Raw genomic sequence first — 15365 nt, forward strand, 5'->3', positions numbered from 1 at the left:
AACCATTTTGTTCTCTTGTCATGTTGTTGGTGTGTTTGTTGATAGGCCCTACTCAAAATCGGATGAATTCCGTGCGTCTGTTTCGTGATGAGACATTTGAAATTGTGAAGACAGCATGGTACTTCATTCAAGGCTCCAGGTGGGGAATTTTGAAGAGAAATTTAGAGTCATCAATGACACATGGATTGTCATTCATTGCATTACAGCTGGCATTTTCAAGTTTCCGTAACGCAGGGTGTAACATTTTCCCTTTGCGTCTATATCGGTCATTACATTGGGTGAGAACCATCGCGATGCTTTGTATTTACAGGTGCAGTTGGTCGTGATCGATATTGACGACCAAGGGATTTTGTCATGATACGGTATAATAATCAGCACACTAAGCTAACAAAGGAGCATTGAGAACGTATCATGAAAATCACAATTTATCTTTCTGTAAATATTTTTCTCCTTCGTCTTCTTCCTTTCTTCTTCTTCATCTCGTGTTCTTTGGTCATCCTATGCCCAAGAGGTCGCTTCTTGACCTTCGTTACCACCCCTCCTCTTTGTTTGTTGTGGTTATTTCGTCCCCTTTTTGATCTCCATTCGTTTCCTTTGCCGTCCACTTTCATTTTCTCGGGCTTTTACAGTCATCCTGTTTCGATTTGTGTTCCCATTCATCCTTTCTTCTCCGTGCCTTCAAACAGTGTTTAACTTACGTAAGTAGAGGTATTTCTTGCGCCGCTCGCGCACTCAAAGTAGATTTACACTGTTCGACATTCTTCTTTCAAAGATGCACTTTAGAAGAATGTCGTCGTGTGGGATGACAACGTGCTCGAAGGTAAATTACAGTCTAGTGTTTGGTTATTCAAATGTGATTGTGCCGTGATCTATTTCAATAGGTTAGTGATGTTATTCGAGGCCAAGATATTCGCAGCACAATATTTCTTTTTTAGATCACGTATAGCAAAAGTTCAGTTTTATGTCAAGTATGCGTTCCCTTAACTTGTTACTAACATACTATTCGAAGTATACTTATAGAATATGTCAGTAACAAGTCAAGGGATCGCATACTTATACTTGACATAAAACTGAAGTTTGTGAAACTCCCCTTATAATCTTATTTTCTGGCACAATGAAATGAATTTTCTGGCACTCACACACACACACACACACACAAACACACACAAACAAAACAAACAACACCACTGACTTACTTTATTTTATAAAATATTACTCTCCTGCCCTCTTAGTAGCAAGTCAGTGTTTTTTCATTGTGCCAGAAATTTCTAATAAAATGGGATATTCAAACATTTTCTTCACGTCGTTTCACACCTGACATAATATTGTGACGTCTTTTAAACTAGTGATTACGACACATAGCGTTCCAGATAACCAAAACTTTAAACGATCATAAATTGTTGAACGGATTGTTCTTAAACTTAAACAAATTGAATTTTTGGGGTACATTTTCCCCTTCAAAATTTACACCACGCAGAACTGAAGTGAAAGGAATAGAAGATCGATTGACATGAAAACCAAGCACGAGACATGACGATGTGTAATTCACGGATATTTTTTTGACTGACCTGTAAACCAACGGGAAAATCTACAGTGTCAGAATGAGAATGAGTCATTGTATCACACGGTTGTTCACATCAAACTCGTAAGTCTTGGTTGTGATAATGAACTAGACCTCTTTTTCATAAGCTTGACCAGTGTCTGTTAAGCTCCAAATATCACGACCACGTTATCTTGCATAATCCTCACGATATCCTTACCACGACATCGCTGACAGGTCAATATAAGTTGTTAAGCCTTCCATTCCCAGTTAGACGCACCATCCGTCGCAATCACCGCCCGGCAGCGCCTGCCTGCGGCTTGGTTTGATCTTCACGCAACTTAAGTGCCGTCGTCACCACAAAGCCATCACATGAGTTTGCAACTTCCGAGATATTCGGATAATTATGGTTAATGATTTGCTCGAAACAGTCGTCGGCAATCACGCGACAATTCAAATGAGTGACATAATCACTGTAGATCAATGAATGTTGCAACGTCCGCACGTGAATAGCGGCATCACTGTGAATGTGGAAAAGACAGAAATTGATTTTGAAACAAAAACAAAAACAAGAACATAGCTGGGATTCGGCAAACTTGACGACAATGTCGCGCGATCTTCAGTCTATTGACATAATTATCAATATACTCCAGACGTCGGGATGACACATTTTTCGTATACGCACATGGCCAACCTTTTAACTCGGAATTATAAAACAGTTTAAAACGAAGAACATCACTCCACATCATGGTCAATACAAGGTTAAAAAAAAAGATAACAGTCTGATTATGTGAAATGAATTCAGAGGCGTCCGAGTATATGCAGCAGTTCTCCATAAGTTATATGGATAGAGTTGAGAATCATGGAGGTTTAGGAAGGGACATAATCTAAGTGTAGTTGTGTATTACGCATGGCCAGATCAATGAGGTACTCCGGTACCTTCTTGATCTGATTGGATCAGGAATATCACGATTTGTTGAAGAAATTCGATAGTTTGAGTGCGTCCACAAGAAAAGAACGGAACTCTATTATACTCATTCTAAAGGGCTTTTTACACTCGTAAATTTTTGCTTAGTCCCGTACCAACGGTGGGGCTAAGAGGGGGGGGGGGGCTTAGCCCCACCGTTGGTACGGGACTATCCTTAGCCCCACCGTTGGTACGGGACTATCCTTAGCCCCACCGTTGGTACGGGACTATCCTTAGCCCCACCGTTGGTACGGGACTATCCTTAGCCCACTTTCTGTTTACACTCGTTTTTGCCAAAGTGGGCTAGCCCCGGTGGGGCTAGTCCGGTACTATCTGGCCCTGCAAAATAGCAGGGTTAGCACCGCAATTGCGGTGCTAGCACCGCAATTGTGGTGCCAAGCAAGTGAGTGTAAACAGAACGAAAAAATAATCCTGGGCTAAGCGACGGAGACGAAGTCCGACCCTCACTGACCAATCAGAAACGAGGTAATCAAGAGCTGCCGGTGCGTGCGTGTGCGTGTACAGTACACAGCGTAATCATGAATATTCATGTGGTTTGGAAAGTCCGGGGCTAAGAAATACAAGTGTAAAAAGGTCAGTTTTCTCCTTAGCCCCGGACAAGAGATAGTACGGGACTAATTGGCCAGTGTAAAAAGCTGAAAAAATTGGTACGGGACTAACGATAGTCCTGGGTCAGAGAAAGTCCGGGGTTAAGAACAACAAGTGTAAAAAGGGCTTTAATACGCATTTCCCAAGGAGGTGAGGGTATAGCTCAGTAGAATGATTCACAGAATCGAAACTAGAACCACGATACTGCTGCGATCTCAGAAGTCAAGTAATGATTAAACTACCTACTTCATTTTAATGTATTCATTTCGTCACAACTCTCGGAAATCTGTTACACAATGAGAACATTGATCTCTACACCATAGAATTTACGTCGAAACGCCAATTAAACCCTAACCGAAAAACCCAAACAAATTCAATATAATTATGATAATACCATTAGCACTGAAATTTCCTCGTATTCATCACAGGCCTTGGAAGGTGTGCCAGCAGTTGCATCATCCCAAAGCCTCTAAAAGTTGGAGCGAATCATATTTTCTGCGAACAGGACGTCTTGGTTTTGCTTGAAATATCGCAACTTCACATCGACGCGGTGTGGGGATCTACACTGCCCGCATGAGATTTCCAGAGAAAGCGCGATTATATCAGTAAAATAAATTATTATTGTATTCATGTGAATTCTGTATATTCTAGGTATCGGCCGTATTGTACACATTAAATATTTCTGTTGTATAGTTATTCATTAATTGATTTATTATCATTCTTTTTTCTCTTTTTGGGGGGGGGGTATAGGGACACTAGCAATATTGTTGGTCATGTCAATGTCGCATTTTGAATGGATACTTTGATTTATCTTTTCATTTTTCTATTTTGATTGATACTGCATCGATTTGTCATGGTCGCTACTTCAGTATACCAACTGGATCATCTCCTCCCGCATCTTCCCGTGATGCCTTGCAGACGGGTTGATGGAGAGCAAATGTCATCTTGTATGGGCATTCAGGTCCTTTGATACGATTTCTCAGACGGATGGAGGATTGTTGGTGTGGACCTATACAGAGTATGGGGAGCGATACGATCGACCATCAAGGAGGTGTGATGGGAAGAGCTTTTCCCACCTCCCTGGATCGACACATCAAACCAGGGAGGTGGACTGATCAAACTGACCAAAAGTGGTCGATTGTACATTGTATAGGCAGGCCTACATCAGTGTTTGACGCCATTTGAAACTTCTATGCTTGTAGGGGTTCAAGACAGAGGCTAAACTGTATAATGAAACAGATGTAAATTACTCATTTATTAAATCAATCGTGTTTTTTCTGTTGTACATAATTATATTACAATATTGGTCATTGTATTTATTATATTCTGTATTTTTATGTAATTTCTTTGCATTGTATAATCCGCTTAGAAACGCCAGTATTAAGCGCTGTATAAGCGTTATTTATCATTATCATTATCATCATATTAGAAATAAATTACTGAAAAGGATAACGATTGAATTTCTTTTTAAAGTAAATTGAGTCACGAATTCAGCCGCTCACAGCTCCACGGTTTGGTGTGCACTGTGTTTTGAAAAAGGTCGTCATAAAATGCCGCACATAATAAACCTTGAAGTTGACCTGTAAAATAGAAAGGTTTAATAATTTGACTTAACTTTTCGGCTAATAAGTTGTCGTTTCCAGTGTTCTCAGTGTTACAGCTGCAGTCAAATTGAGTGATGGAGCCATGCCTTTGACGTGGTAGTTGAATTTTACTTTGCTAAAAAATGATTGATTCGGAATTTATTTTTGATTCGCACAAAAAGATTTTTGAGCTCGGTGTGCTAGATGTGAGAAATCCTACCCCCCCCCCCCCCAAAAAAAAAAATCATGCTAATTTCATTCATAAAAGTAAAACTAAAGTTACCAAGCAAGCGGCGTCGCTATAGCACGTGGTTTCTGAGAAAACACCCAATTTGCCGCTTTGACATATTAAAATGGTCATATTTGAAGAATTCGTTTTTATCTATACTGCTTCCTGTGCCATTCATCTCACGCCCACGTCGTTCTGTAGAGCTTCGTTTCCTTAGGGCAGTTAAAAAAGGACATTAACAGGAATATTATAAAAGTAACGCTTTGTTTCGATAATCTAATCCTTTCCCCTTGTGAAATCACTAACGACAACAAGAAAAAAGTGACCAGAAAGATGCACGTTTTTTTTCTTATTTTATTTTGACGAAAAATGAAATTTAGTGAAGATTGTGTAGGCCAGCTGGAGGTCATGAGACTCCTTGGAAACCTGGATTTCATGTGGGGATGTTCGCTGTAGCATTGTCAGCTATCTTACATCTTCACATATCCCGTAGTCAAGGAGACCGTTGGGGCGCCCACCTCCTCCAGCCCTCTCTTTCCCCTGTGCTCCCATCTCTTGTGGTCCTAGATCTGCGAATGAGGTCTCTGCACCTGGGAGGTGATCACCTCCTGGTGGCACGTGGTAGATCAACCAAGGAAGGTGTTCTGGAATAGCCCTGATTGACCTGTCGGTGATGGCGTAACGGGACCATCACCATTCACTGACACTTCAATATCGGTTGATATTGTGGAACGGGAAACTACCATCAAGACTTTTAAAGACAATGAAAATGGAAACCACGTCGGGGTCAGCTAATTTCATCATGAACGATGGTTGCTAGAAGAAGTCCTTGTCCTACGTGTACAGCAATCTCGGTCCTGATGCATCCATCCACGCCCCAATCCTTAGCCGAATCTCTCTCCCTCACTCTCTTTCTAACTTTCGTCCTTTCACTGCACCACTTCCTACTCTTGCTATTCTTTCTCCGTGGGCACTCCAAGAAAGAGTAAAATCCAATTTGGAAAATATGTTGATCTTATGTTGGCGAGTGTTTGGAATAGGGTTTATCTCGTCATTAGCCCGTGTTGGTCCAACTCTTTTTTCGGGGCCAGCGCACACGCGGCGCGGAGGTATGATTCATCAGTCTCGGGTAATAGTCTTAAAACAAGGCAGCCGGCTCTTCTTCATCATCCCCCCCCCCCCCCAAAAAAAAAAACAAACAACACACACACACACACACACACACACACACAAACAACAACAACAACAACACACACACACACACACACACACACAAACAAAAAACAAAAACAAAACAGACCACTGAATTTATCGAACTGCGCAGCGGGTCTAATGTGATAACAACGACCTACAGTCTGAAATCAAGGCGACCGAAGTAAAATCTGGACTTCCATTAGAGTACCACTTTAGAAGAGAGTACACCCTATATATTCCTCCATCAAAGACTAAGTTTTTATCTCATCAGCCGAAGTTTTATCTTTCAGCACGATTCAATTCATTAAAAAAACATTTAAGTCTTTTCAAATCCTATTTTAAGATAATTTCACTTGGAAAACCTCCTTGACGATCGGTGATTAGGACTCCCGGTAGTCTGGCTTCCAGACCCTCTGCCCATACTATTTCGCTATCCATGATATTGAAGCCATCAACGTCGAAAACTAGTATAGTTTAAGTTGATTTTCTCGCGCAGAGGGTCTGGAAGCATTCGTCTTGGAGTTAATGGATTCCGCCCGATTTTGGGCGGAATCCATAAATCTGTCAGCGCTCCCGTCCTCTGAAGCGCGAAATTCGAATTATCCTGCTCAGCGTGTTATCAGAGCCGGGTGGTGGGAGGACTCTCCCTACTACCTGTGTGTTGGCATTGCGGCGTGTGTGTACCAATGGTGTGGATGCTGTATACTGTAGTAAGCAGGATGAGGGTGATGGTATACATTTAGGGAGGCGTATATTCTACCTCTCTGCACACGAACATTCGGACTTTTCTATAAGATTTAAAGTAAGGTCGGATGGAAGAATCGGCAATCGTAGTGTGTACTCCATGATGTCTATTCCTAAAAGTTTTCGATGTTTTTGATTGTTACTCACGTTTTTTCCTGTTTACTACTATAGATGCGCACAATGGTCAAGTGAACTATGTTTCCAATAAAATTAAAGCAGACCATTTTGTGTCATTGTGTCTATCGACGAAATAAAAAATCACATATCCTTGTTACTTATGTTATAAGCTCAATGAGGAATAGGTGTCCAAGGAAGATTTTTTTTTTTGTTTCTTCATTTGTGCTGGGTTTTTTTTCAACTAATGTATATAGTGCAATACAATCGGTAAAGTTAACAATTGCGAACCACATTTCCCTTCCTTCCTTTACAAAGTATTTCAATCACAGTATTTTAATGCATAACCATCTGGGTCGTTTTCTCGTTTCCACTATGTTGTCTAATGGATTTCTTTTGTAGGCTCGACTTGGGGAAAACCAGCAACATTTTTTTTACCTTTTTTTTTTAGTAGGCCTTATGAGTATGAATGTAAAAACCGGTCTAATTTGACTACTAGTATACTGAATCCTACAAATTCACGGATCTTTGACCAATGAAAAAATACAAAATGGATGCATATTTTGATAGAAACTGGCAATTTCAGATACACATTTTTTTTTTCTATGTGTGATATTGAGTTCACTTCAATGATTTAATCTTAAAGGGTGTGTACAGTTCTGGTCGTGGTGAGGATATCTTTTAACGTTTTGCGAGATATTCAGAAACCTTCTAAGTTCTAAGGGGTATCAAAAGTTTATTCGATGAAAATCGGTTTTGAAATGGCCGAGATAACCAAAAACAAGGTGAAACAAAGAGATCCTAATAAAGTTGTGGCATGTCGCCTTTTATTATTAGCACTTTTTTTTTGGATATCCCAGCCATTTGAAAACCAATTTTCATCAAATAAACATTGAATCCTTCTTAAAATTACATGCTCTTTCATATTTCATTAGAGGCTTTTCATTATCTCACTTAGGAATGTTCAAAAGATGAATGCCCACCTCAACCAGTACTGTACAGTCCCTTTATAGGTGCTATAGACGTGGAATGCAAACATCAGCTCAATGTAAATGAACATTATCTGAGGTCCCAAATCTTGCCGACATTCATCAATGTGCGAATTGGTGCTCAAATATCCAAATGAACAGCATCAACAGTGAAGTATTTTAATTTGTTGCTTTTTTGGGGGGAAGGGGGGATGGTTTGGGTTTTTTCAGAGAGAAACAAGTTAACAATTCATGTAGACATTATTGTTGCTGTTGTTTTAAAGAACGAAAGAAGAGAGAGAGAGAAAATGGGGCCCTATACAAATAATTTGCCCCAGACAGCACTTAACAAAAAACAAACATTATAAATCTTTGAGAGATATAATTATTGTTCTCATGATATCAATGATCATTTTCGACGAATAATGAAAACTCTAAAGAGGTTTCCCAAATCAGGTATCCGGAATTGTGAGTTTCAAAATCAGGCATCTTTGTGGATGAAAAAATTGAGGCCCTCTAAAAAAGCAAAACAACAACAACAACAACAAAACCCTGCAATTATAATAGACTTGATTGTGGCGATATTGAGTGATGCACAACGCCATCCGCTGTATTTGTTCGTATAACGTTAAACTCATACTTAAGAGTCAGAAAGATGAGATACATTACAAAAACACACACAATTTCTCCATCTGAAAAGCATAGTGCTTCCACATGCTCTGTAAAATATGTTGTCAATGACAAGCTATTATTATTGCATAAGGCAGGCTAATATTCGGAGAAGAGCTATGATTCAATATGACCTGTGCACGGGAAAAATATAAAAAATTTTCATTCAAGCTAAAAGTATCTGAATTGGACATATTATATTCTTTAAATTTTTGTCAATGCTTTCATACGTATAATTCTCATTGTTATAATTCGTTACGTTCCGAACAAAGTTCGCTAATGCGAATGATTAAGTTCATTATTCCGAAAGTTTGTCAGTGCTAAAATGTAATAAGTTTCGTTTATCAAAAATGTATGATTAAAAAAATGCAGAGTCGTAATTCTTCAGAAGGTTTGTTGATCAGATCATGTTTTTCGGAATGACGAACATTATTCAGTATCATCAGATGATATTGAATAATGTTCCTTATTCCGAAAAACTTAATTGGGTTCTTTATTCCAAAGTTTCGTTTATCCCAAAATGAATGAAGGGTCGTTATTCCAAAGGCGCGTCAATCTGGTGATGAAATAGGATTCGTAATTCCGAAAATGAAATATGTTTTATTTTTCAGCGAAATGCGGTGTTGTTATTGTTAAGATACAATATAGAATATTACGCAATGAAATTTAAGGGAAGAGCGCTGGAATACAATTGGATTTTTGGATTGCATTATTGATAGAAAACGAATATTTCCTCTTCTTCCTCCGTATCCCACCTTTCCCATATACTCTTACCTATAGCCAACATCGTCATCGGGATGAACCATTCTTTGCCACATTCACCATTCAATTATCGGAATCAGGAATGTAACAACATCAATATTTACACAAGGTCACACAAGTGCTCGGTTTTCCCACCTCCCTGTTTATACCACCTATATGGCCTACATGCTTACATCCTATAAGGTCCAAGGAGCATATCAACTAAAGACATGCATATGTGAAATGGAGAAGTTTGTCGTCGAGGGATTAAAAAGCAAAAATTACAGGATGGAGACCAAAATTAATAATTGGTTGTGGTGTGCCATATAGTACCGAACTTATTTCTGTTTTCTACTTATGTACACTCAATTTTCATTTTGCATTGAATGAGGTAATAAAAGCAGCCAACTTGCGTTGCTTCTTATATATAGAAATAAAAAAAAACAATTAATAGTCTTACGATGGGGTGATAATTGTCTCTAAACATATCATTTGTCATAAACTTGGCACCTGTTTCTTTTATAGAAAGTTTATTATGATTAACTAATATGGACGGGTCTCTGAGCATATGAAAAACAATGAAAAAAAAGTAGGCCTACATGAGCATCTTTTGAGAATTTGAATTGAGGCAAAATATTCCACAAAACTGATACTTTCCTATATACAAGTTAGTGATAAATCTGCAATAAGCTGAAAAAATATATGAGTTACATGGACAAATCTATATCAAATGCTAGAGCTTGTCATATCTTAATTATGTGAATACAAAAACTGTAAGTCAGAGTCTATTATTGTTTGTAACGTTTGGCCGTTCATTTTGTTGCATGATGACCTTGGGAAATGAAGTCTTTCAGCTGAAAATATCCAAAACCAAGCTGCAATGATAATTCATTATGATTGCACTGTATACGTCCACTTGATATATGCCAGCAATGAACCATGTTAATTGCGACTTAAACTAAATAAATATTATTCTTTCTTGCATATATACCCATGGATGTTCTTAGCAAAACAAGGCTTTTTAAGGGGGGGGGGGGGGGGGGGGCATAATTGCCCCGAAGCGCATCATGCTTCAAACAATGGCCTTCTGTCAAAGAAATATTTTTTTAATTATTTGTTTCATTATACATAACCACTTTACAGACAAGGTTTTTATCATCAAGTGACTTTATGAAAAATAAATTGGAAATGAATAGATGTGGCTGTTATCGCGCGTTCTTTTAAAAACTGGTCCCCCTATAGATGCTATAATTGCTAAATGAATGGATGTTGGAGCATATAGTGGTAAGAAGTGACCTTGTACGGCTATCAAGCGGGCTATTTCAAGGGATAGAAGATGGTGTATGAAGACATCTTATGTTGAGGGGCCACAATACCCCACGGCTCACCTATACATGCAAGTGTACTTCATTTTTCTTGTGTGGGTTCATACATATCTCGATGTTATTATCTTGGTGATTATCATATGTGTGAGATGAAGAAATAAACAATATCGTAGAATATTTTTAAGTTTAGTCAGTTGCCGCAATGTTTCCACCGTACGAGAGGGACACGATAAGTTATGAAGACAAGAACTGATCGGAAGAGCACGTTGCTAATCATCTGTTTCTTTTTTATTCACTAGCTGCTATTAAGTTATAGAAAGAAGGGTCTCAAATGAACGTATTCACCAGCAAACACGAACATAAAAAATACATGTACATAGAATAATACATTATATATCACATGGGCCGCCCACCCACAACTCATCTCCCACATACAAAGTTTTTACAAAAAATTTTGCACAATACTCCGCTGCACTTTCTTTTTTCGACTTCATTTTTCGCTCTTTGGATGCCATGTGTCTTGGGCATGGTGTTTAGCTCCGTGCATAGTGTGGATATAGTGACTAAATAGGCCCTATCAGAAACAGGATTATCGCACCAGAAAACATTTCCATGCCAGTAAACAGTGCATGGAAATACTCCACGGACAGTGCAGGGAGGTGTGAGACACCCTCCCTGGACAGTGGATGCATGCATGTAATGTATATGGAGAATGTCCTTGGGACCTCTGGGTGAGGATGCAGGGGTCACTAACGTGACCTCTTCCTTATTACGTAATGACAGAATGATCGCCCTCGCTCACTGGGGGTAAATTTAGGCTCCTCCCACTTGAAGCGAATGTGCCCAGACCCTTTGCCTTCGGCAAAGGCGGCGACTTCGTCGCGGGGCGGCGACTTCGTCGCCGCGGAGTCCAGTTGGCAAAGGGTCTGGAAACCAGACTAGACTCCCGGCTGCATAATGTTGTCAGCTTCAAGACCAGAGGAGCTAGGATTGACAGACTAGGCGCGGCCCTGGACAGCTCGCCTTGTGTTCCCCCGAAGTGACCTGGGCCACTTGAGATTCCTACAGGGTCCACAGCTTGGGGCCAAGATGTCTGACCAACCAAAGTAGGTGTGTGGTCGCTTTTGGTTTCTCACAATTCTATGGAAGACTACCACACGTTGCATAACCCAGGGAGGTGCTCCCTGCATAATCATAGGCAATGCTCGGCTAGTGTAGAGAAATAATTTTTTACTCTTCTTTCCACTCTGCAGCTCACCAAAATACCAACGAAAATGCTCACCTGGTAGGGCCTATATGCATAATTTGGTTGAGTATAAGATTGTGTATATTATTTTGAATATGTGAAGATCTTTGTGATCAATATACGGTAGTCTCTTTTGAATTGAATTTGAATTATCATTACTAAACTAGAGCTTCATAGTGTACATCAGCTGTTTATCTAGATCATGGCATTTAGGTATCTGAAGTATTGGTGTAAAATTGCAAATTTTAAAATTGCAAATTTAACACTTAAGAAATTCAAAGGACAAGTTCACCTTCATAAACATGTGGGTTTAGTGAATGCAGCAATATTAGTAGAACACATCAGTGAGAGTTTGAGGAAAATCAGACAATGCGTTCAAAAGTTATGAATATTTTGAAATTTCTGCTCAGTCACGGCTGGATTAGAAGACTACTAGTAGCTTTTTATGTAACATGTGTACAACGATATAAAGAAAGAAAATTGAACATATTTTCACTTTTCTCGCATAACAAAAGAACACTTGACTGCTCTCTTTCAGAAGGCAATAACAAGTCAAAGAAACGTGCACTTTATTCAAAAAGTAAAGTTTTGTGAGATTCTCTTTTTATTTTCATTATATCGTTCTATGCATGTGACATCATACACTGTAGTAGTCTTCTCAATCAGCAGTGATTGCGCAGATACTTTAAAAATTCACAACTTTAGAACGGATTGTCGATTTTCCTCAAACTTTCACTGATGTGTTCTACATTGTTGCATTCACTCAATCCACATGCATATGAAGGTGGACTTGTCCTTTAAGACTAAGAAATGACATCATCATTTCACTTCCCTGCTTTATGAGCTATCATTTGCCTTTGAATTTCTTTTATTCATTCTTTTTTTTAGGGGGGGCATGGGTAGAACATACAAGATACCCCATATGTAAAAGGTCATGATGTTGTACAAGAATAGTCCTCGATGTCCTCACAACAGGTGTCTTGACCACACCACATCATGCCCCGCCCCTGCCCTCAAAGATGATGTAGCACAGTGGTCTTCCACCATCCAACCAGGGAGGAGTCTCTACTCACCTCCCTGATCAAACCTCTTATCACTCCATGTGTCTCAAAGTCGAAGCAAGACTTTTTATAAAAACCGCAAATATTCATGTCATGCCCCATCAAAATTCCACATGCTCCTTTTATCGGCAGGGCTAATCTCCAAGGTAAGGAGTGCCCAAGTGCAATGTCAAACATTTCAAGGCTGAGTCACCAGTCAAAGGCACAATCTGCTACCGATCAGCTCAATTCCTTCCCAGCGAACCCCTCCCCCCATTCTGTATCAGCGTTCAAGTTTGCCCTTCTTGTCATGTTAATGACGAACAAGAATCACTGGACAGAAATCTGTGGCCACAACCATTCTGAGTAAGGGCATCTTTTCTCAAGCCATCACTCTACAGGTTTTTTTTTTTTTTCAATGTTAGTACAGAGATTTCCTTGAATTGTTTGAGGGCAGCCACAGACCACTCCATCCTGTATGGTAATTACAGGACAGGGGGAAAATCCCCAGGCAAATATTGGTTTGTGGCAGAGGAAGCTTCTTACATCATCATTAGAGGTGTCTTTGAGGGCTGGCAGAGACCTTGGTACTTCTGTTCAAGGGTTTCATCTTGTTAGAGTAAGTACCATCCATTCAGCACGTTAACTCTTTTTGTGCCATAGAGTAAAATGTGCACAGACTTCACACACACACCCATGAGCAGGTAGTTAATGTGGCACATAGAGTGTTAAAGGCCCTTTGTGTCAAATCATCTATACAACCACTTTCCCCAAGTACACTGACTTCTTTTAGAAGTTTGCTGTAAATGAGCATTCCACCCAGCAGAAGACCATCTTTTTCATTCAGTCCCATGACTGAAGAAGGATGACACCAGGAAGGAAATTGTTATGAATGAATGAATGAATGAATGAATGATATACCGCACAAAAGTATATTTTATATGTCGATGAAAATACAAGAATTAAGATAGGTGAGGTCAATGGCATACAGTGAGTCTCTGGACATGCTAGTCAACTGGAACCAAGAGTAAGCTTTCTTGGTTATGTGACAGTCCCTTGGGTGAGCCTCAGATCTGTTTTGAAAATGGAAAGTTAAATTGTCCGCATTCATAGAAATGTATTATCTCTGCAATAGCTGCAAAGAGTTGAGGTGCGCTATGTGAGTTGTCATCTACCAAGGAGGATTTTACTAACCTCGACTTCACTATACCATGAAAGCTTCATTCCAATCTCAAGGACAGTTAACCTCTCATGTACATTACAAACATGATGCAAACACAATGACCATAAACATAGCAAAATTTCTGGTCACAGAGTAAAAATAACAAAGACAAAAACAAAAACAAAAACAAAAAACTAACTGCAATAAAACTTCAAGCATTGGAAGCTGGAAGACACCAGAAGGAATTAAGATGAAACCAAGTGTGAATTCAACAGAGTAATTAGTTTGATAAAAAGAACTTGCATTTACAATATTGCTGACAGTCACTGAAAGTGAGGGTTTGGAAACAAGATCTATAGAATCTGTCAGTGGGCTTAAAGGTAGGGGATACCTTTTACAGACCTCCCAAAATGCAGCAAAACATTAAATATGAACCTCAGGGGACTTGCTTAGGCCACTGCTTAGAAATTTGGAAGTCAACAGTTATCTAAAATTTGAATAATGCACAAAACTCAACTACACAGTAGTTCTGTGTGTCAGCCACACTTAAGCCTTTTTGTTGCATTCTTCTGTATTTGTGATCTATAAACACAAATCTAAAAGTACAAGAGCTGATGTAATAACATATAGAGTGTGTGGTAAGAATGTATATAGAAATGTTTGTAAGTGTTGATGAACTTTCTTCACAAAATATACATGATGGACACACATGCAGTACATGGGTCTGCAAAGGTAGCCTAGTAATGTATTGGAATTTACGGTGAGCCCCGAAAACAATTCAATTCAAAATCTAACCGTCAAAAAAATGTACTAAATGTTACCTTCCACTTTCAATACTTTATGGGAGTTTCTAAAATGATATTCTCTTCAACATACCACTGTATTTATACAACTCTTCATTTAAGGCGTGCAAATGGGATTCCCTACCTTTAAAGGGTGGTATAGTATTGGTTGAGGTGAGGTTTCAGCCTTTAACTTTTTGCAAGAGAAGTAGAAACCTCTTCATGCAACGTTAAAAGAGCATACAATTCTTAAAGGAAAAAGTTCATTTTGATGAAAATTGGTTTAGGAATGGCTGAGATATCAAAAAACAAAGTAAAACAAAGTGATCCTAATGAAAGTTGGGTTCCACCTTTAATTAGGATAGCTTTGTTTTGGATATCTCAGCCATTTCAAAACCAGTTTTCATCAAATAAACTTTGAATTCCTCTGAGAATTGTATGCTCTTACATAT

This window comes from Diadema antillarum, unplaced genomic scaffold (assembly GCF_040938485.1).
Source record: "Diadema antillarum isolate AM-2024a unplaced genomic scaffold, OU_Dant_1.0 scf00000126, whole genome shotgun sequence".
In the NCBI taxonomy this organism is placed as follows: Eukaryota; Metazoa; Echinodermata; class Echinoidea; order Diadematoida; family Diadematidae; genus Diadema; species Diadema antillarum.